The sequence below is a fragment of the Balaenoptera borealis genome (assembly GCF_965194805.1).
Source record: "Balaenoptera borealis genome assembly, chromosome: 2".
NCBI lineage: Eukaryota > Metazoa > Chordata > Mammalia > Artiodactyla > Balaenopteridae > Balaenoptera > Balaenoptera borealis.
In genome coordinates this window covers 49,785,394-49,810,289 of record NC_138867.1, presented here as the reverse complement: position 1 = coordinate 49,810,289, position 24,896 = coordinate 49,785,394, and the positions used below count along the sequence as shown (strand labels likewise).

Sequence of the window (24,896 nt, the reverse complement as noted above, 5' to 3'; positions counted from 1 at the left end):
GGCAAAATATGTTCTATATTCATGTACGTGGGTGGAAGCTAAATGTAGCTAGTTCATTGGCTATACCTAAAACCCTGAATTAGGACTTTGTGGATATGTCAACACAAAAACATACACATATTTTGTATTTTACACAGAGCAGGTAGATAACAAGTATGTAGTAAATATAACATGATTTTAAAATATGTATGTGCTTATTTATATAATACACATGGTTCATTCCTTTTAGTTAAATGATACCTGCCTCTGTAGACACTCTGAAAAGTTGAAACAATCCTATTCCTATCTTGATATTAAACTCATCTTTACTTCTCCTGTGTGCTTATTTTAACATGTAACAATCAAAGTCTTTTTTTTTTTTTAATGTGATTGTCTTTGACAATCATCTGAATTACTTATTGGAGCAACTCTAATAGGTAAGCTAAAATGACTATTCCCATTTTAGAGTTGGAAAAACTAAAGTATAGGTGGGTTAAATTTCTGTACAAACTCAGCTTTTACTGTTGTTATAAATAGTTTTGCTTCAGATTGGATGTAAGATCAGTGACCAAAGAAGACGGCTTCTGAATGTTACCTCATCCTTACATTCTAGGATCTGAGAGTTGTATTTGAGTACCAAGCTTGATATACAGAAACTAGAAGATAATACTGTCTATGGCTAACAGTGCCAAAAATTCAGCCTAGGAACTACTAAACATGCTTGAACAAAAGTTTATTTTCCATCAGAAGTGTGGAACAGAATTTTTTTTGAAAATTTGCAGAAATCCTCATTTTCCATAGTGTTTAACAATGTCTCATCATTTGGACAATAATTTTTCGACTCTTTAGTTTAACAAATGATAAGCTTTCAATTATTTTTACAGAGGTTTTCCTTTCAATCAATAATTTCCTTTCAATTATTTTTACAGAGGTTTTCCTTTCCTTTCAACAATTATCTTATCTCTATTTTTAGCTCATGATTCCCAAATAAAAGTGTAATCTCCTTCCAGAATTTTAGGGCTGTGCTCTATAGCCATCAATCTGACAAAAATCCTTGCAGATAAACAGCACATACTCAAAAAAGCTTTTTCTTTTCTTTCTTCCTTTCTTTTTAAAAAATTTGACATGTGGAAAATGGCAAAGAACTTGGTTGAAAAACAATTGGTTGAAATAATAGATCAAGTGATAGAATAAATTTTAGGCAAAGTATCTTCAGATACACATTTCCATTATTTTCTACTATATGTTTCTCTTATTTTTAGTTAGCTCCTATAACCCCTTATTTTTAATTTTTACCAATGTTACAGATTTTATAAACAGTTTAAAGAGTGAAGCAACTTGAAAAACCTTATCATAAACTTCATTTCTCACTCCCAACCCCACCATACCTCCAGGCAACCATTTTGAACTCCTGTAGCAGATTCTCTTGTTTACTTTCTTAATTCTAAATAAAGTGATTATTTTGTGACTTTTCCACTTTAGGCATTATCCATTGATTTCCCAATACAGAAGATGAGGATTTAGTTATCTTTTACTTCTTGCTCCTCCACACAAATACACACATTTAATCCCCAAATTTGGCCCTATCATGATTTCAGTTAGATCACTATTCAGTACTTACCCTATTAAATGCTATCCTCATCTGTGCCACATAATATACTATGGTTATATTTCCTTTCCTACATAAATTTTTTTCTTTTTTAAAAATTGAACTTGAGGTACACAGATTTGGATTAATTATAATTCATGACACATACTTATCATTGGTCTATGCATAGTCCTCATTTATTTAGTTATTTAATTAGCTATTTTTAATAATGTAACTAGATCTCTTGAACCGACACCTAAAATGAAAGTTAGAGCCTTGAAAATAACCTACATCTATTTATCACTGCATCAAAAAGAATAAAAACCTTAGGAATAAACCTACCTAAAGAGGCAAAAGACCTGTATTCGGAAAACTATAAGATGCTGATGAAAGAATCTGAAGACGACACAATCAGATGGAAAGATATATCATATTCCTGGATTGGAAGAATCAATATTGTTAAAATGACCATACTACCTAAGGCAATCTACAGAGTCAATGCAATCCCTATTAAATTACCAATGGCATTTTTCACAGAATTAGAACAAAGAATTTTAAAATTTGCAGGAAAACACAAAAGACACTGAATAGCCAAAACAATTTTCAGAGAGAAGAATGGAGCTGGAGGAATCATGGTCCCTGACTTCAGAGTATATCACAAAGCTACAGTAATCAAAACAGTATGGCACTGGCCAAAAAACAGACACAGATCAATGGAACAGGATAGAAAGCCCAGAAATTAACCCTCACACCTATGGTCAATTAATCTATGACAAAAGAGGCAAGAATATACAATGGAGAAAAGACAGTCTTTTCAATAAGTGGTGCTGGGAAAACTGGACAGCTACATGTGAAAGAATGAAATTAGAACTTTCTCTAACACCATATGCATAAATAAACTCAAAATGGATTAAAGACCTAAATGTAAGACCAGATACTATAAAACTCCTAGAGGAAAACATAGGCAGAACACTCTTTGGCATAAATTGCAGCAATATTTTTTTGGATCTGGCAGCTAGAGTAATGGAAACAAAAGCAAAAATAAACAAATGGGATGTAATTAAACTTAAAAGCTTTTGCACAGCAAAGGAAACCATAAACAAAACAAAAGGACAACCTACAGAATGGAAGAGAATATTTGCAAGTGATGCGGCCAACAAGGGATTAATCTCCAAAACATACAAACAGCTCATACAACTCAATATCAAAAAAACAAACCAAAAAACAAACAACCCAATCAAAGAATGGGCAGAAGACCTAAATAGTCATTTCTCCAAAGAAGACATATAGATGGCCAACAGGCACATGAAAAGATGCTCAACATCACTAATTATTAGAGAAATGCAAATCAAAACTACAATGAGGTATCAGATGTCAGAATGGCATCATCAGAAAGTCTATAAATAATAAACGCTGGAGAGGGTATGGAGAAAAGGGAACACTCCTACACTGTTGGTAGGATGTAAATTGGTGCAGCCACTATGGAGAACAGTATGAGGTTCCTTAAAAAACCAAAAATAGAGTTACCATATGATCCAGCAATCCCACTCCTGGGCATAAATCTGGAAAAGATGAAAACTCTAATTCAAAAAGATACATGTACCCCAATAGCAGCACTATTTACAATAGCCAAGACATGGAAGCAACCTAAATGCCCATCAACAGATGAATGGATAAAGAAGATGTGGTACATATATATACACTGTAATATTATTCAGCCATAAAAAAGAATGAAATATTGCTATTTGCAGCAACATGGAAAGACCTAGAGATTATCATACTAAGTGAAGTAAGTCAGACAAAGACAAATATTATATGTGGAATCTAAAAAAATGATACAAATGCGCTTATTTACAAAACAAATAGGCTCACTGACATAGAAAGCAAACTTATAGTTACCAAAGGGGAAAGGGGGGAGCAATAAATTAGGAGTTTGGGATTAACAGATATACACTACTGTATATAAAACAGATAAACAACAAAGACCTATAGCACAGGGAACTATATTCAATATCTTGTAATAACCTATAATGGAAAAGAATCTGAAAAAGAATATATATATATTCTTTTATATATATAGTCATACATATAGAACTGAATCACTTTGCTGTACCCCTGAAACTAAGACATTGTAAATCAACTATACTTCAGTAAAAAAAATAATAACCTACATCTAACCATCTTCTCCTTACCCACAACGAATCCATCTTTCTGCCTCCCTTTACCTAAGTTAACCATAGTCTTGAATCTTGTGTTTGTCATTTTCTTACTTTCATTTTTATAAAAGTTTATTGCATCTATATGTATTTCCACATAAAGGGATACATAGGGCTAGTAGATAAAAAGTATCTTTTGAGGTTTCACTTTAAAGGCAAACTTTGTAACTGGGGCCAATCCTTTCAGTAAGAACAAGTTGAAATGCTAGAGAAAATATTTTCAAAAATCTGCTTGAAGTTATCAGAGAGATAACAAAACAGTAAAGAATTGTGAGATCATTATCAGGGAGAAGAAACCCAGAGAGGTGAGGAATTTGAGGCTATATTCCTCTTAGTCATATGCTGATTTTGGAAGAGGTAACTAAATAGCTGAGCAAAGCTCCTGATAAACACATGAGACCAGCAGACAAAACTGGAGTTCGGTGCCCACCAAGGAGGATGGTGTCAAGGATATCCTCCAGGTTTTAGATTGAGATCATAAAAGCTAAATCCTAGGAGTAAAGAGTGAACTGGAAATAGACTAGCCTTCAGAGATTGAAACTCAGCTGGGATTTTTCTCAGTCCTCTAAGGAATTAAGGTGATCCAATATTGCCAATGCCCTTAGCAATCTTCTGTAAACAAACTCAAATCTTTGCTGGAGTAAGACAACCTCATTTTAGACCTCAAAGTATCTGTACAATGCCTGGCGTTTAATAAACGATAACCAAGCATATGAAAACATAATGAAAAAACAAGATAAACAACACACAATAGAGGATCAAAATAATGAAGTTATCAAAGATAGACTTTAATTACACTTAATATGTTCAAAGAAATAAAAGACAAAATGGAGAATTCTAGTAAAGAACTGGAAACTATAAGAAAGAATAGAAAAAAAATTCTGAAATGTAAAAACAATAACTTTATTAAGACCCCAATGAATATAACAACAGATTAAACAAAGTTGAAAAGAGAATTAGTGAATTGGAAGATAGATCAGATAAAAACATCCTAAATGAAGTAAGGAAGAAAAAGAATAAAAAGGAATTTCTTTTCTATTCTTTCTTGTAACTTGCTCTTTCTGTAAGAAATATAGAGGACACAGAAGGGGAGAAGGAAAATTAGACAGAAGTAATATTTGAAGAGGTAATTTAAATTTTTCTAAAAATGATGAAGTATGCCAAGCCACAGATTCAATCATATTATAAATTACAAACAAGATAAATATACATACACACACATACACACACACACACACGTAGACATATCATAGTATAACTACTAAACGCTAAGGACAAAGAGAAAGAAAAAAACAATAGATGGTCTTCAAAGGAACATCCGGTTAAACTGGAGCAATTGATGTGGAAAGACAATGAAACAGTATTTTTAAAGTGCAGAAAGAAAATAAATCCCAGCCTGGAATTCTATTCCCAGAAAAAGCAATGCTTTAAAAAGGATGTAAAGTAAATAGATTTTCAAAGGAAAAAATGTGAGTATTAAAGGATGTTCATCAAGCAGAAGGAAAATTATTTCAGGGGAAATTCAGAAATGTAGAGAGGAATGAAGAGCAAAAAACAGATAAATATGTGGGTAAACCAGGTCAATATTGATTGCAGAAAACAACAGTCATAATGTTTTGTGGATCTAAAAACATAGAGATAATTAAAATACATGAAAACAATGGTAAATAAGGAAGGAGAGTGATAAATAGGATTTAAATTTTTTTTGAAAGCCTTTGAACTGTCCAGGAAGAGATAAAAGTACTAATTTATATTAGGTTTTATACATCAAGAATACAAGTTATAATCTCTGGGATTATCTCACAACAAGTAAAAGAGTATGACTAATAACTGACTAGAAAGCAGGAAGATTAACATTTAAAAAAATTTTATGTAAATACATGAGGCTGGTTATAATATTTGAGATTTACTTTTTCCACTTATTATAGAATCACTCTGATTCACCCATATATTTATTTGTTTTAACTGCTTAAATGATCACAGTTTATTTATCCATTCTCCCACTGATGTGCAGCTTTTGGGTTATTTCCAGGTTTTTGGTGAACAGTGCTGTGGTAAAACTTCTTGTACTTTACTCTTACTATATATATATTTTTTTAATTTATTTTTTTCTCCTATTATATATATTTAAAACTTCCTCTTTCCCCCTGAAAGAGTATTGCTGGGTCACAGAGTATGTTTTTCTTCAACTTTGGAAGGTAATGTCAAAATATTTTTATTTTTTAATCTCACCAGCAACACATAAAAGATTTTGTAAATCCACATATTATTCAATATTTGGTATTATAAGTCTTTTAAATTTTGCCAGTGAAATGGCTATATGATTGTGATCTTGATTTGTATTTTCCTGATCACCAGTAATGTTGAACATCTCTTTGTATTTATTGGCCATATGTAATTTCCTCTTCTGTGAAATACTTCTTTATATCCCCTGCCTATTTTGTATTGGGTTGTTTGTGGTCTTACTATTGATTTTTACAAGTTTATTTTATATTCATGATATTATTGGTCATTTATGTATACTGTGAACATCTCCTCAAGAGTCTTATTTTTTTTTTCACTTGCTTTTGATGAGTACAAGCTCTTAATTCTTTTTTTTTTTTTAATAAATGTATTTATTTATTTATTTTTGGCTGTGTTGGGTCTTCGTTGCTGCGTGCGGGCTTTCTCTAGTTGCGGCGAGCGGGGGCTACTCTTTGTTGCGGTGTGTGGGCTTCTCATTGCAGTGGCTTCTCTTGTTGCGGAGCACAGGCTCTAGGCACGTGGGCTTCAGTAGCTGTGGCTCGAAGGCTCTAGAGCGCAGGCTCAGTAGTTGTGGTGCCTGGGTTTAGTTGCTCCACAGCGTGTGGGATCTTCCTGGAGCAGGGCTCGAACCCGTGTCTCCTGCATTAGCAGGCAGATTCTTAACCACTGCACCACCAAGGAAGCCCACAAGTTCTTAATTCTAATAAGCCCTGCACAGCTTTTTAGTTTTCTCTGAAATTAACAGCAGTCTTTTTGTCAATTTACTTACTCTTTTATGGACTTGTTGCTAATTTAATCCAAATCCTTCCCAAAGTGTGCAAATTTCCACTTGAAATATTCAAATTAGGTATTTTATCAATCTCATCTTCCTGAAGAAATCTTTTCTGGAACTTTGTGACCTGTTCCATCCTGGACATGTTGCCTTCTAGGCACCGCTGTCACCTGGAGGTCTCCATTTAACCCATTCTGGAGACTCTCCTTTTTGCTTTGTTTCTTGGATCAAGGTCTTACTCTTTCTTACTTCACTTCCTTGTTCTGGTGGAGTACATCCTCCTGTACCTTCCTGAGAAAAGGTGCAAGATAGGTAGATTTTTAGAGATCTTCATTCTGCCCTCACACTTATAGATGGAAATGAAATTGAAATTGGAAATCATTTTTTCAGAAGTTTAAAGACATTGTTTCATTGTCTTACAGCTTCTACTGTTATATTTCAGGCATTTGGTACCATTCTGATTCTTGATTCTGGTATGAAACATTTTCCCCAGTCCTCCGGGGACTGTAGGATTTTTTTCCCTAGTGCTTTGAAATGCCATAATACGATATGGTGTGGGTCTATTTTAGACCATCATGCTGAGCAAGCATGCCTTTCAGTTCTGAGAAATTCTCTTGAATTACTTTTTATAATTTCCTTCCCTCTATTTTCTCTGTTTCCTCTTTCTGGAACTCCTATTATTTAGGTATTGAATCTCCTAGAGTGGTCTTCTAATTTTTTTACCTTTTTTCTTCTATTTTCTATGTCTTCGCTTTTCTATTTTACTTTCTGAAATATTTCCTAAACTCTACCTTCTGTATAATCTACTTTTTCTATACCCCCTTCATATCTGCTATGATAATTTTAATTGCCAAAAGCTTGTTTCTTTGTTCTCTGAAATTTCTTTTTAACATATCACCTTGTTCTTCATTTGTGAATGTAACAACTTCTCTTTTTTTCTGAATATCTTGGTCATAGAGGCTTTCCTTGTCCTTTTGGCATTTCCCGGCTGTTTGCTCAAACCAAAAGTTGTGAACCTGAAAGCTGATTAGAAACTCTGTGTACGTACTTGTAGCTTGTTGACTGTAGTCTTCATAAGGTGATCTAGCTGGGTCTATTCCTTGGGAGATTCCTAATGCCAAGATCTCAGTTCTACTCCTTGGGGACATCCTGATGTCAGGATCTTAGTTCTTTTCTCTCCCTGAGAGAAGATTTCTATTTTTCTGCCAGTTGCATGTTGGTTGACAGCCAGCAGTCTGGGAGCTGAGAAGGTCAAGGGCAGTTTTTGTGTAAAGTGGGAAAGGAATAAAAGAATAATTGCTTCATTAACACACTGTCAGAGAAGACTTAACCCCATCTTCACCCCTGTCTTCCAGAGATGCTTGGGTCTTGGGGGATTTTGCAATGTAAATTGAGTTTCTGTTCAGTTTTTCTTGCTGCCAGTTTAGGATTGCTTTCTCTAGTCTGCTAAGTCAGTACCAACATACTTTCCAGCCTCCGAAACTTTGAGGCTGTCTTCCTTCCTGTTCTTTTATGATAGGTTTGTGCCTTTAACTAGAAATTCAACTTAAGCTTTTTAAAGGATTGTCAGGTCAATTCAACAAGCACATACTGGGCACCTGTCAGGTGCCAGGTTCACATATCCAGGGGCCTTGGGCTGTTATTAAATTCTGAACTGGAATGATGGATGCTTCTCAAGTCTTTATTGTTCTCCTTGCAACCACTGGGCTACTTCCTCCGGCTCTGAGCTATTTTGTTTATTCTTTTATCTCTGGGGTACCGTTAACCCTTTCCCTCATCTTTTATCAACTGGAAACATTTTTTTCTCATCTTAAGTTTCCTTTTAGATTTAAGTACATAACCTATTTCTGAGTCTACCTAAAAATGTCTCCTTTATCAATCTGGAATAAATAGTGAGGATTTTTAAACTCTGCCTAGTAAGAAAAATTACTTCCAATTTATGTTCAAGTTGTATGATATCACTTATATATGGAATCTAAACAATACAACAAACTAGTGAATATAACAAAAAAGAAGCAGACTCCCAGATATAGAGAACAAACTAGTGGTTACCAGTGGGGAGACGGGCAACATGGGGTGGGGAGTGGAGGAACAAACTATTGGGTGTAAGATGGGCTCAAGGATGTATTTGTACAACACAGGGAATAAGCCAATTTTTGTAATAACTGTAAATGTAAAGTAACCTTTCAAAATTGTATGAAAAATAAAAAATAAATTTAAAAAAAATTTTAAATGGATCATCCTCCCTACTCCCATCAAAAAGTGCCATGACTCTTCCTATGTCATAGACCTGGCAATAGTGATTCAGGGCTGTTATAATTAATCACTATACATCAAAATGATTATTATTTACTAATGCCCACTATGTACTAGAAATTTTCATATGTTTTGGGCAATATTGGATTGTGGAGGTACAGTGTATGAATTCCAGTTTCACCAGTTATTAGTTATATGACTTTGGATGAATTACTACTTTGTGCTTCATTTCTTCATCTGTAAAATTAGAAAGATAATGGCATCTACTTCAGGTGACAATTTTCTATTCTGTAAAATGAATATAATAGTATCTCCTCCAAAAGACCATTTTGAAGATTAGATGACAATATATGTCAAGTCCTTAGCAAAGCACCTGGTGCATAGGAGGCGACATGTGCTGTCTATTAACATTACTGTTATATTAGAATTATTTCTATCTTCATCCCATCTAACAGAATAAGAAATATGAGTTCAAAGAAGTTCATTTAATTTGTCTATGGATGCAGAGTTAGTCAACAAATTAGTCAACATCAAGTCAAACATACAAACTCTAGCAATTCTGACAATACTAACACTTTTCTCAGAGTGTCAACATAGCATGTGTCCATTTTAAAATGTAGTTCTTTTTAGTCTTATTGATTAAGTATTTATTAATCACCAATTACGTACTAGATAATATGGAGTTTAAATAGAACAATTTCTCAAATCGATGAGAAGAGAAGGTGGGGAGGTGTCCTTGCAATGGGGCAGTCTGGTATAGGGTATCAAAGCCTGGGTGGGGTAAGGAGGGCTTCTGAGCAGCAGAAAAGCCCCAGTGTGGGGTCTTGGGGCTCAGGTGGGGTGAGGAGGGCTTCCATGTGAGGTAGGGGCTGGGGGAGGAGGTAGTAGCTGCAGCCCCTGGCAGGGTGTCAGCCCAAGTGGGATGAAGAGGGCATTTGTTTGGGGAAGGGGGCGGCACTAGCAAAGGGAGATTGGTTATATACAGGGGAGTTAAAGAAGTAAATGTATTAAAGATAATGGGAGACAGATTTCTCATTGTCAGAAAAGGGAGTTACATATATGGAAAAGATGAAAACTAAAGTCAACGTTGTGGTGTGGGATTGAGGGTATTGGTATGAACTGCATATCTGTTAAAGAAATAGTAGTTTATAACCTTCCCACAAAGAAAACTCCAAGTCCAGATGGCTTCGGGGTAAATTCTCCCAAACATCTAATGATAAAATAATAACAATTCTATTCAAACTGTCCCAAAAAATAGAAAAGGAAGAAATACTTCCCAACTCATTCTATGAGGTTAGCATTACAATGAAACCAAAGATCAAAGATATTACAATAAGAGAAACTTACAAACTGATATCCCTCATGAATGTAGATGCAAAAATTCTAAATAAAATTTTACCAAATCAAATCTAACAATACAGTAAAAGGATAGTACATCATAACCCAGTGGGATTTATCCCAGGAATGCAGGGTTGCCTTAACAATAGAAAATTAATCAATGTAATTCATCATGTTAACAAACTGGAAAAGAAAAACACAGTCATCTCAAGAGATGCAGAAAAGACATCTGACAAAATCCAACTGATATTCGGCTCCCATCCTGTCAAGGGAAGCCACTGTTGAGAATCACAGTTTTAGAGGGAGTAACATATAGACAACTATCTGTTCTGTTCTTTTTAAAAATTAATTAATTAATTTATTTATTTTGGGCTGTGTTGGGTCTTCGTTGCTGCACGTGGGCTTTCTCTAGTTGCAGCGAGCAGGGGCTACTCTTCGTTGCAGTGCCTGGGCTTCTCATTGCGGTGGCTTCTCCTGTTGCAGAGCATGGGCTCTAGGTGCGTGGGCTTCAGTAGTTGTGGTGAGGTCCCCAAGAAGCCCTTTTAAAATAGTTCTACCAGTCAAGTGAAAGTATCTTTTTGACTGATGTCATCTGTGGCTTTTAAATATTTTTTGACAACTTACTGCTTTTATTAATCTGGGGTAAACATTTTAGATTCTTTTATGAACTTAAAAGGTATTTAGAGCAAAGAATTGGAAAAGTAAATAAGAAAAAAATGCCAATTTCCATGGTGGTGGTATAGAGTTGGCACGTCTAGGAAGGTATATGAGCAGAGGAGAGCCGCAATAAAACTGGTGCTTACAGAAAGCTATACTGGGAGAGGAACCAAGATGGCAGAGTAGAAGGACGTGCTCTCACTCCTTCTTGCAAGAACACCAGAATCACAACTAGCTGCTGGACAATCATCGACAGGAAGACACTGGAACTCACCAAAAAAGATACTCCACATCCAAAGACAAAGGAGAAGCCACAATGAGACAGTAGGAGGGGCGCAATCAGAGTAAAATCAAATCCCATAACTGGTGGGTGGGTGGCTCACAGACTGGCGAATACTTATACCACAGAAGTCCACCCACTGGAGTGAAGGTTCTGAGCCCCACGTAAGGCTTCCCAACCTGGGGGTCTGGCAATGGGAGGAGGAATTCATAGAGAATCAGACTTTGAAGTCTAGTGGGAATTGATTGCAGGACTTCGACAGGACTGGGGGAAACAGAGACCCCACTCTTGGAGGGCTCACACAAAATAGTGTGCGCATCGGGACCCAGGGGAAGGAGCAGTGACCCTGGAGGAGCCTGAACCATACCTACCTGCTAGTGTTGGAAGGTCTCCTGCAGAGGCAGGGGGTGGCTCTGTTTCACTGTGGGGACAAGGATACTGGCAGCAGAAGTTCTGGGAAGTACTCCTTGGTGTGAGCCCTCTCAGAGTCTGTCATTAGCCCCACCAAAGAGCCCAGGTAGGCTCCAGTGTTGGGTTGCCTCAGGCAAAACAACCAACAGGGAGGGAACCCAGCCCCACCAATCAACAGTCAAGTGGAATAAAGTTTTACTGAACTCTGACTGCCACAGCAACAGTCAGCTCTACCCACCACCAGAGCCTCCCATCAAGCCTCTTAGATAGCCTCAACCACCAGAGGGCAGACAGCAGAAGCAAGAAAAACTACAATCCTGCAGCCTGTGGAACAAAAACCACATTCACAGAAAGATAGACAAGATGAAAAGGCAGAGGGCTATATACCAGATGAAGGAACAAGAAAAAACCCCAGAAAAACAACTAAATGAAGTGGAGATAGGCAACCTTCCAGAAAAAGAATTCAGAATAATGATAGTGAAGATGATCCAGGACCTCGGAATAAGAATGGAGGCAAAGATCAAGAAGAAGCAAGAAATGATTAACAAAGACCTAGAAGAATTAAAGAACAAACAAACAGAGATGAACAATACAATAACTGAAATGAAAACTACACTACAAGGAATCAATAGCAGAATAACTGAGGCAGAAGAACAGATAAGTGACCTGGAGGGCAGAATGGTGGAATTCACTGCTGCAGAACAGACTAAAGAAAAAAGAATGAAAAGAAATGGAGAGCCTAAGAGACCTCTGGGACAACATTAAACGCAACAACATTCACATTATAGGGGTCCCAGAAGAAGAGAGAGAGAAAGGACCAGAGAAAACATTTGAAGAGATTATAGTCGAAAACTTCCCTAACATGGAAAAGGAAATAGCCACCCAAGTCCAGGAAGCGCAGAGAGTCCCATACAGGATAAACCCAAGGAGAAACACGCTGAGACACATAGTAATCAAATTGGCAAAAATTAAAGGCAAAGAAAAATTATTGAAAGCAGCAAGGGAAAAACGACAACATACAAGGGAACTCCCATAAGGTTAACAGCTGATTTCTCAGCAGAAACTCTACAAGCCAGAAGGGAGTGGCATGATATACTTAAAGTGATGAAAGGGAAGAACCTACAACCAAGATTACTCTACCCGGCAAGGATCTCATTTAGATTTGATGGAGAAATGAAAAGCTTTACACACAAGCAAAAGCTAAGAGAATTCAGCACCACCAAACCAGCTCTACAACAAATGCTAAAGGAACTTCTCTAAGTGGGAGACACAAGAGAAGAAAAGGACCTACAAAAACAAACCCAAAACAATTAACAAAATGGTCATATGAACATACATATCGATAATTACCTTAAATGTGAATGGATTAAATGCTCCAACCAAAAGACATAGGCTTGCTGAATGGATACAAAAACAAGACCCCTATATATGCTGTCTACAAGAGATCCACTTCAGACCTAAGGACACATACAAACTGAAAGTGAGGGGATGGAAAAAGATATTCCATGCAAATGGAAATCAAAAGAAAGCTGGAGTAGCTATACTCATATCAGACAAAATAGACTTTAAAATAAAGAATGTTACAATAGACAAGGAAGGACACTATATAATGATCAAGGGATCAATCCAAGAAGAAGATATAACAATTATAAATATATATGCACCCAACATAGGAGCACCTCAATACATAGGGCAACTGCTAACAGCTATAAAAGAGGAAATCGACAGTAACACAATAACAGTGGGGGACTTTAACACCTCACTGACACCAATGGACAGATCATCCAAAATGAAAATAAATAAGGAAATAGAAGCTTTAAATGACACAATAGACCAGACAGATTTAATTGATATTTATAGGACATTCCATCGAAAAACAGCAGACTACACTTTCTTCTCAAGTGTGCACGGAACATTCTCCAGGATAGGTCACATCTTGGGTCACAAATCAAGCCACAGTAAATTTAAGAAAACTGAAATCATATCAAGCATCTTTTCTGACCACAACGCTATGAGATTAGAAATGAATTACAGGGAAAAAAAATTTAAAACACACAAACACATGGAAGCTAAACAATACGTTACTAAATAACCAAGAGATCACTGAAGAAATCAAAGAGGAAATCAAAAAATACCTAGAGACAAATGACAATGAAAACACGACGATCCAAAACCTATGGGATGCAGCAAAAGCAGTTCTAAGAGGGAAGTTTATAGCGATACAAGCCTACCTCAAGAAACAAAAAAAACTCAAGTAAACAATCTAACCTTACACCTAAAGAAACTAGAGAAAGAAGAACAAACAAAACCCAAAGTTAGTAGAAGGAAAGAAATCATAAAGATCAGAGCAGAAATAAATGAAATAGAAACAAAGAAAACAATAGCAAAGATCAATAAAACTAAAAGCTGGTTCTTTGAGAAGATAAACAAAATTGATAAACCATTAGCCAGACTCATCAAGAAAAAGAGGGAGAGGACTCAAATCAATAAAATCAGAAATGAAAAAGGAGAAGTTACAACAGACACCACAGAAATACAAAGCATCCTAAGAGACTACTACAAGCAAATCTATGCCAATAAAATGGACAACCTGGAAGAAATGGACAAATTCTTAGAAAGGTATAACCTTCCAAGACTGAACCAGGAAGAAATAGAAAATATGAACAGACCAATCACAAGTAATGAAATTGAAACTGTGATTAAAAATCTTCCAACAAACAAAAGTCCAGGAACAGATGGCTTCACAGGTGAATTCTGTCAAACACTTAGAGAAGAGCTAACACCCATCCTTCTCAAACTCTTCCAAAAAACTGCAGAGGATGGAACACTCCCAAACTCATTCTATGAGGCCACCATCACCCTGATACCAAAACCAGACAAAGATACTACAAAAAAAGAAAATTACAGACCAATATCACTGATGAATATAGATGCAAAAATCCTCAACAAAATACTAGCAAACAGAATCCAACAACACATTAAAAGGATCATACACCACGATGAAGTGGGATTTATCCCAGGGATGCAAGGATTCTTCAATATACCAAATCAATCAATGTGATACACCATATTAACAAATTGAAGAATAAAAACCATACGATCATCTCAATAGATGCAGAAAAAGCTTTTGACAAAATTCAACACCCATTTCTGAAAAAACCTCTCCAGAAAGTGGGCATAGAGGGAACCTACCTCAACATAATAAAGGCCATATATGACAAACCCACAGCAAACATCATTCTCAATGGTGAAAACCTGAAAGCATTTCCTCTAAGATCAGGAACGAGACAAGGATGTCCACTCTCACCACTATTATTCAACATAGTTCTGGAAGTCCTAGCCACGGCAATCAGACAAGAAAAAGAAATAAAAGGAATACAAATTGGAAAAGAAGAAGTAAAACTGTCACTGTTTGCGGATGACATGATACTATACATAGAGAATCCTAAAACTGCCACCAGAAAACTGCTAGAGCTAATTAATGAATATGGTAAAGTTGCAGGATACAAAATTAATGCACAGAAATCTCTTGCATTCCTATACACTAATGATGAAAAATCTGAAAGAGAAATTATGGAAACACTCCCATTTTCCATTGCAACAAAAAGAATAAAATACCTAGGAATAAACCTACCTAGGGAGACAAAAGACCTGTATGCAGAAAACTATAAGACACTGATGAAAGAAATTAAAGATGATACCAACAGATGGAGAGATATACCATGTTCTTGGATTGGAAGAATCAATATTGTGAAAATGACTATATTACACAAAGCAATCTACAGATTCAATGCAATCCCTATCAAATTACCAATGGCATTTTTTACGGAACTAGAACAAATCATCTTAAAATTTGTATGGAGACACAAAAGACCCCGAATAGCCAAAGCAGTCTTGAAGGAACAAAACGTAGCTGGAGGAATCAGACTCCCTGACTTCAGACTATACTACAAAGCTACAGTAATCAAGACAATATGGTACTGGCACAAAAACAGAAACATAGATCAATGCAACAAGATAGAAAGCCCAGAGATAAACCCATGCACCTATGGTCAACTAATCTATGACAAAGGAGGCAAAGATATACAATGGAGAAAAGACAGTCTCTTCAATAAGTGGTGCTGGGAAAACTGGACAGCTACATGTAAAAGAATGAAATTATAACAGTACCTAACACCATACAGAAAAATAAACTCCAAATGGATTAGAGACCTAAATGTAAGACTGAACACTATAAAACTCTTAGAGGAAAACATAGGAAGAACACTCTTTGACATAAACCACAGCAAGATCTTTTTTGACCCACCTCCTAGAGTAACGGAAATAAAAACAAAAATAAACAAATGAGACTTAATTAAACTTCAAAGCTTTTGCACAGCAAAGAAAACTATAAACAAGACAAAAAGACAACCCACAGAATGGGAGAAAATATTTGCAAATGAAACAACAGACAAAGGAGTTATCTCCAAAATATTCAAACAGCTCATGGAGCTCAATATCAAAAAAACAAACAATCCAGTTAAAAAATGGGCAGAAGACCTGAATAGACATTTCACCAAGGAAGACATACAGATGGCGAAGAGGCACAAGGAAAGATGCTCAACATCACTAATTATTAGAGAAATGCAAATCAAAACTACAATGAGGTCTCACCTCACACCAGTTAGAATGGGCATCATCAGAAAATCCACAAACAACAAATGCTGGAGAGGGTGTGGAGAAAAGGGAACCCTCTTGCACTGTTGGTGGGAATGTAAGTTGATACAGCCACTATGGAGAACAATATGGAGGTTCCTTAAAAGACTAAAAATATTATTACCATATGACCCAGCAATCCCACTACTGGGTATATACCCAGAGAAAACCATAATTCAAAAAGACAGATGCACCCCAATGTTCATTGCAGCACTATTTACAATAGCCAGGTCATGGAAGCAACCTAAATGCCCATCAACAGACGAATGGATAAAGAAGATGTGGTACATATATACAATGGAATATTACTCAGCCATAAAAAGGAACGAAATTGAGTCATTTGTTGAGACGTGGATGGATCTAGAGACTGTCATACAGAGTGAAGTAAGTCAGAAAGAGAAAAACAAATATCGTATATTAACACATGTATGTGGAACCTAGAAAAATGGTATAGATGAACCGGGTTGCAGGGCAGAAGTTGAGACACAGATGTAGAGAACAAACGTATGGACACCGAGGGGGGAAAACTGCGGTGGAGTGGGGATGGTGGTGTGCTGAATTGGGCGATTGGGATTGACATGTATACAGTGATGTGTATAAAATTGATGACTGATTTAAAAAAAAGAAAGCTATACTGGCGGCAGGCCAGGGTCAAGAACATCTATGCTTCCATGAAGTTGTCCCAGGCTGCTCTAACCATGCTGTTTTCTGAACTCCTATAGATATTATACAATATATAAGCAATAATAAAGAGGTGTGCCAAAATAAAATGCTTTTAGCAGCAAATATAGAATAATTCACCCTGATAGGACAGCAATGGTTAAAATTCACATGAAAGTAAAAAACCTTGGGTACAATTTCTTCCCTGGAGTTAGAACTTTTAATATGTTAATGGGCATCTTGATGGTACAGGAAGAGCCTTATATTTCAAATGATGCTAGTGTTTTAAGGAACAGAGTTCAGGGAACACCAAGTTAGATTATAGCATAATGTATTTAAGTAAGAGATCATTAAAGTTAGTATTTATGCTAGCAGCCTGTAACTAGAATGGCTGTGGAGTCCCACTTCTGTATATCCTCAAGAACAGAACAGGGCTTCCCTGGTGGCGCAGTGGTTAAGAATCCGCCTGCCAATGAAGGGGACACGGGTTTGAGCCCTGGTCTGGGAAGATCCCACATGCCGCGGAGCAACTAAGCCTGGGCGCCACAACTCCTGAGCCTCTGCTCTAGAGCCTGCAAACCACAACTACTGAAGCCCACACGCCTAGAGCCCATGCTCCACAACAAGAAAAGCCACCGCAATGAGAAGCCCGCGCACCGCAACAAAGAGTAGTCCCCGCTCGCCGCAACTAGGGAAAGCCAGCGCACAGCAACAAAGACCCAATGCAGCCAAAAATTAATTAATTTAAAATAAAAAAGTGCTTCTCTGCATATACCAAAAGAAAGCCATGCAGTAAAAATGAAATTTCTCGTCATGTTTGCTAACTGCTATGGTCTGAATGTTAGTGTTCCCCCAAAATTCATATTTTGAAATCCTAACTCCTAAGGTCATGGCATTAGGAGGTGGGGCCTTTGCGAGGTGATTAGGTCATAAGGGTGGAGTCTCAAATGGAATAAGTACCCTTATAAATGAGACCCACCTTTCCATGTGAAGTTATAGCAAAAAGAAAGCTATGAACCAGGAAGTGGGCTCTCACCCGACATCAACTTGATCTTGGACTTTCCAACCTCCAGAACTGTAAAAAATAAACTTCTCCTGCTTATAAGCCACACGGTTTATGGTATTTTGTTATAGTAGCCTGAACAGACTAAGATACTAACACAGTGTTTCTTTCTGTAAGCATAGAAAACACATTAAAGGGAATTGTGTCCTGTGAGAGGTGAATCTATAAAGAAGCTGGGTATCGAGTCATAAACCCACCACAGAAAAACAAAATAAAAAGGGAAACCCAGCTGAGCATTTTCCTTTTGTGTGTTCAGGGGATTTGTGACTTATTCTTTGTGCAGAGTACTACACATCTTGGAACCAGATAGTTTAAATAAGGTAGTAATATATAATAATTTTTTAAATAGATCTTTATTGCAGTATAATTGCTTCACAAAACTGTGTTAGTTTCTGTTGCACAACAAAGTGAATCAGCCACATGCATGCACATGTCCCCATATCCTCTCCCTCTTGAGCCTCCCTCCCCTCCTCCCTATCCCACCCCTCTAGGTCATCGCAAAGCACTGAGCTGATCTCCCTGTGCTATGCGGCTGCTTCCCACCAGCCAACCATTTTACATTCGGTAGTATATATATGTCGATGCTACTCTCACTTCGCTCCAGCTTTGCCCTCCCACCCCATGTCCTTAAGTCCATTTTCTATGTCTACCTCTTTATTCCTGCCCTGCAACTAGGTTCATCAGTACCATTTTAAAAAAAATTTAGATTCCATATATATGTGTTAGCATATGGTATTTGTTTTTCTCTTTCTGACTTAATTCACTCTGTTCCATCCACCTCACTACAAATAACTCAATTTCGTTTCTTTTTATGGCTGAGTACTATTCCATTGTATATATGTGCCACATCTTCTTTATCTGTTCATCTGTCGATGGACACTTAGGTTGCTTCCATGTCCTGGCTATTGTAAATAGTGCTGCAATCAACATTGTGGGACATGACTCTTTTTGAATTATGGTTTTCTCTGGGTATATGCCCGGTAGTGGGATTGCTGGGTCATATGGTACTTCTATTTTTAGGTTTTTAAGGAACCTCTATACTGTTCTCCATAGTGGCTGTATCAATTTACATTCCCACCAACAGTGCAAGAGGGTTCCCTTTTCTCCACACCCTCTCCAGCACTTGTTGTTTGTGGATTTTCTGATGATGCCCATTCTAACTGGTGTGAGGTGAGACCTCATTGTAGTTTTGATTTGCATTTCTCTAATAATTAGTGATGTTGAGCATCTTTCCTTGTGCCTCTTCGCCATCTGTATGTCTTCCTTGGTGAAATGTCTATTCAGGTCTTCTGCCCATTTTTTAACTGGATTGTTTGTTTTTTTGATATTGAGCTCCATGAGCTGTTTGTATATTTTGGAGATTACTCCTTTGTTTGTTGTTTCATTTGCAAATATTTTCTCCCATTCTGTGGGTTGTCTTTTTGTCTTGTTTATGGTTTCCTTTGCTGTGCAAAAGCTTTGAAGTTTAATTAAGTCTCATTTGTTTATTTTTGTTTTTATTTCCGTTACTCTAGGAGGTGGGTCAAAAAAGATCTTGCTGTGGTTTATGTCAAAGAGTGTTCTTCCTATGTTTTCCTCTAAGAGTTTTATAGTGTCTGGTCTTACATTTACGTCTTTAATCCATTTGGAGTTTATTTTTGTGTATGGTGTTAGGTACTGTTATAATTTCATTCTTTTACATGTAGCTGTCCAGTTTTCCCAGCACCACTTATTGAAGAGGCTGTCTTTTCTCCATTGTATGTTCTTGCCTCCTTTGTCGTAAATTAGATGCCCATATGTTAAGGTAGTAATATATTTAAGAGCACCTTTTGAAAGTTACAATCCCCAAGGTAGATACACCATAAGAATCTTTTCATTGAAAAAAAGAATTCAAACAAACACTTTTGTTATAACAAAAGAGCAAAATGAATCGTGGTGTGGGTAGTATGCTGAATTCACAAGAAGCAACGTTCTCTCCCAGCCTGATACTGGATAAGTCATTTTTCAATTAAATACTTTTATTTGTTTATTTTTTTTTCTTTTTGGCCACGCCACACAGCATGCGAGATCCAGGTTCCCCAACCAGGGATCTGACCCATGCCCCCTGCATTGGAAGTGCAGAGTCTTAACCACTCGACCACCAGGGAAGTCCCTAATTTTTCAGTTAAAGTGCCTTTTTCTCAATACTTGAAATGTTCTTGGATGAGTTGTAAATTGTTCATGTTGACTGCATTAGGCCAAATGGTCATTTCATATAAACAGGAACAAGACTTCAGCTAATCCAGAATAGTGTGACAAACATTTTGATTCTTTGACTGAAGCTTTAGAACGAAGTCCATAAAAAACAGGAAGATACTGAAATCAATTTACTGTGATCTAGACTTAGCTTGCAAAATCAGCTAAGGCCTAAAATATATATGCTTTGAAGCACAGGTCTATCAGAAGTGATAAACTTAGTGTACTGTCTATTTTGTCTTCCATTTCAAAAGGCAAACAAAAGGATCAAATCATAATTTTAAAAGGCTTCAGAAATACACTTATATTACCTGCACTTAGGACATGTACGAATTTGGTAAGAAAAATTCTGGAGAAAAAAGACTGACTCATCCACACTATTCTTTATTTTTCTGGAAAGAGGCTTTCAAAACAGAAAAAGTCTTAAGTTAAACTAATCCACCCTTCTCCCCTTTTATGGGCCTGCCCCTTGGAAATTATAACCATTTGTACAAATAATTTTACTCCACAGTATATTTATTGAGGCAATGCATAATTAGTGGGGCCTTAACATCTTTCTAGCATTGCCATGGTCTGTGAAGAACCTAAGAGAAATGTGAGATATATTCTCTGCCCTCTAAGGACATTTCATTCTATTAATTTTAGAATTCTAGAAATAATACCAGAGATAGTTTAAAAACTAAAACATTTTATTTTCCTGATGAAACATACTTGCAAACATGAATCTTAAGCAAAGGTACAATCCTGGATACTCTATTTTATTATTCACCTGGATGGAAATGGCCATCTCTGTGTCCAGACAGCACCTACTACCTTAGAATAACCAAAAGAATGGTTGTTTTCCTTCATTAGATTACTGGCCCACTACATCTTTGTTTAGAAGAAGATAGTTTCATTGCCCACTGTCACATTTTTATTTGTATTGACTAGGTTTATGTCCAATAGAAATGCATGCCCTGTGCCCCAAGAGATAGCATAAGAATAGTCATGGCAACATTATCTGAAGTAGGGACAAACTATAATCAACCCAGATGTCCAACACAGAAGAATGGATAAATGAATTGTGGTACACGTTTACAACAGAATACTGCAAAACAATGAAAATCAATAAACTGCAGTTACATTCAACAACATGGATGACAAATGGAAGAAGCAAGACTACAGAATACATCAAGTATGATTTCATTTACATAAAGTTCCCCAACACACAACACTAAACTATATGGATGTATCTGGTGCATATGGGTGCATACCAAAGTGGTAAGACTATAAAAAAAGCAAGGAAATGATCACATAAAAAGTGAAACTAGAGCTTATTCAGGGAAGAGTGTGGGGAGAAGGTTCTGATTGGGAAGAAATTCTACTTCTTCTAATTCTCCTCCTCTTCCACCTTTTCCTCTTGTTCCTCCTCCTCCTTCTCCTCCTTCCCCCTCCCCTACTCCTCCTCCCCCTCCTTCTTTTTCACCATAGGTGGCAGTTACAAGGGGTGTTTACTCTTAGAACAATTCGTAAACTGTACATGTCACATTATCACTTTTTTATGAGTATATTATACTTCACAATAAATCACATCTAAAAAACCCACAGGTTACTATGCTAAATATTAAATACATACATATATACATACATGTGTGTATATAATACATACACTAAACTCTACTGGTTTCAAGAGAAAAAAAGAAGAGTGATTCTGTATTAGATTTCTCTTGTCATCCCCCTCGCCCCGGCTTCTGCTGAGCACAAAAGAGCGCAAACATACCTAAAAAATGAAAGCGATAAAGTCTTAAAAGTACACCAAAATATACCATTCCTTGTCATGAATGTTATCTGAGAGTTTGAAAGACTTATGTGGCTTTTTGGCTGATGGTGGAACTGCAGGTATATATTCCTATTTTCTCCTTTGTCTATTGATATAACTTACTGATATAACTATGCTGAAGCAGCTCTTGAGAAAAATGGGTATCTTCCTGTCCTTACAGCTTAGACACAGAAGCTGTACTTTGATCTTACACCTAATGGCCTGCCCCTAAGTTTCCTGCTTCTGCCAGCAATGTTGATTCTAATCTTAGAAAAAGTCTGCTTCTTTGAAGGAAAAAAAAAACACACTCAACAAAAACCCTGAGCTAACCCAGCCGTGTCCACCTATAATATGTTACCTGACTTGAGTTAAGCCTTCATCAACCTATTTTTCTCCATGCTCCTGAATTAGTTGGGCACTAGGTAATTGTGTTACCTTTTCATCTGCCCTGGATGAAACCTATAACAATACCTGAATACTGGTGATATGACATCCTCAAAGCCTCTTTCAGCAATGATCCCAATACAAATCTTGGTTAAAAGACTGACAATATACAACTCTTAACATGTCACACCAGAAGGAAACTGGGTTGACCAACAGCCCACCTCTGTGCTCCAGGAGGATACACTTCCTAAAAGGAGCACAGAAAAATACAGCAACTTTGTTCTCCCCTCTGTGATCATTATTATTGTATAGCTCCTGGGTAGGTCAAAATCAATTTTACATTTAAGAATACCTGAATATGATCTGTGCTCTTATAAGTTAAATTTCACTTTTCAAAATCAATACTCCCACTTAATATCCTGGTGGAAACAATGTAGAGGGCAATACAATTCACTCTTGATCTTCCAAAGGTTTATCCACAGCACAGCTTACTTCAAGCAAACCTTGATCCAAAGTTTGGTAAAATAACCAATTCTGCTCAAGTCACATGTGGCCAACACTCTGTCTATTTAATCTAACAACCAGAATCAAGGCCTTAAAGGCAAAATAATTATTTGCCTCTCTTTAGCCTGGCAAAGATAAGCAATCTTTTTAGGCTGGTGCTTTATTTCACCCTGAGTTACTACTTCCTTTTACTGCTGTTTTTTTAAATAAGGAGACTAGGAATGCATTCTGCAAGGAAGAAAGGAAAAAGAGCTACAGAACAACCTTATAATGAAGTTGAATTATTCTACCTAAGTATGTCTACATTGTAGCTCATTACTTGGCTCAAAATACTATATGTCAAAGGATATTTCCCCAAATAGAACTATATACAATAAGAACATGATTTAAGAGGTACAGACCATAACTGGTAACCCTGTTCCCCAATATCACTGCTATAAATGGGGTCACACTGAATTAGAGTTTCCCAAAATATCTCTCACATTCAAATACAAATTCTAAGATATTTCAAAATCAAATCTCATTATGTTGGAAGTAGTTACCATTTGGCTTATATATACCATGGTTTCCCTCACTTATAATGAAAGTTAAAAACTGACATACAGGGACTTCCCTGGTGGTCCAATGGTTAAAGAATCTGCCTTCCAATGCAGGGGACGCAGGTTCGATCCCTGGTCACGGGACTAAGATCCCATGTGCCGCGGGGCAACTAAGCCTGCATGCTCTGCAGCCCATGCACCACGACTAAAGAGAAGCCCCTGCACTGCAACTAAGACCCGATGCAGCCGAATAAATAAATTAATTAATTAAAAAAAGATTGACATACAGTATATGACTATTTTCATGGAGCAGAAACAAATGTGTTCTGGGACCATATTTAAACTTCATATATTAAAAAAGCATTTTAATAGAGGAGGGATAAAAATTATCCTCCTTACATTTGTAAGCAACTGGAATTCAAACCCAGGCCTTCTGAGTCCATGGCTGGTGTGCTTTCAACATACCACAGCTGTACTTAGTTTCCTTAATAATGACTTATCCAAAATCTTCATATGAAAAAAGTGATTTTAGGAAACAACTGCAACATCCCAGGCTTTTGTTTTTAATTAGACAAACATGCATTCTCATTTGTTTCTATCACTCCTCCCAAACGATTCCTTACAGAATAAAATCTGAGTAAAAAAACATGAATTTTCTACACAAACATTTTCCCTCAAGGTTCCACCTGAAAAATATTATGAGAAATTAGAAGATCACAGCCATATGCCTCCTTTTTCTACTCCTCAGTGGTAGTCAGTGACCAAAGAGTGACATAACCAATGCAAGAATAGGATCTAGAGCCTGCACATAATAGTATAGATGATTTTAATTGAACACTAGACCATAAATTAAGTGTAAACAGTTTCTAAATCAAATGTGGTTTAAAATTAATTAAATACTTACAGCAAGAAGCTTGTTAATTCATTAAAGTCAAGATCACACTTATTCAGATAATTTCAACCATCCAGCAGCTTCAACTGTTATTTTATTTCCTTTAATTAATCTCTCTCAAGATACATATAAGCATATAGCAAAACCATCATTTTATCAGATTATAATATTAGCTTTAAAATTTTATAGCCAGGGACTTCCCTGGTGGTGCAGTGGTTGAGAATCCACCTGTCAATGCAAGGGACACGGGTTTGAGCCCTGGGCCGGGAAGATCCCACATGCCTTGGAGCAACTAAGCCCGTGCGTCACAACTACTGAGCCTGCGCTCCTGAGCCCGTGACCCACAACTACTGAGTCCATGTGCCACAACTACTGAAGCCCACGCACCTAGAGCCTGTGCTCCGCA

At 36.8% G+C, this 24,896-nt stretch overlaps 1 long non-coding RNA gene across 1 annotated transcript in view; it reads right to left on the bottom strand.

The window, feature by feature from the left end:
• LOC309624414 overlaps positions 1-24,896 on the bottom strand; it is a 154,550-nt gene that overhangs the window by 112,096 nt on the left and 17,558 nt on the right. The gene's annotated exons all lie outside the window — the stretch shown is intronic.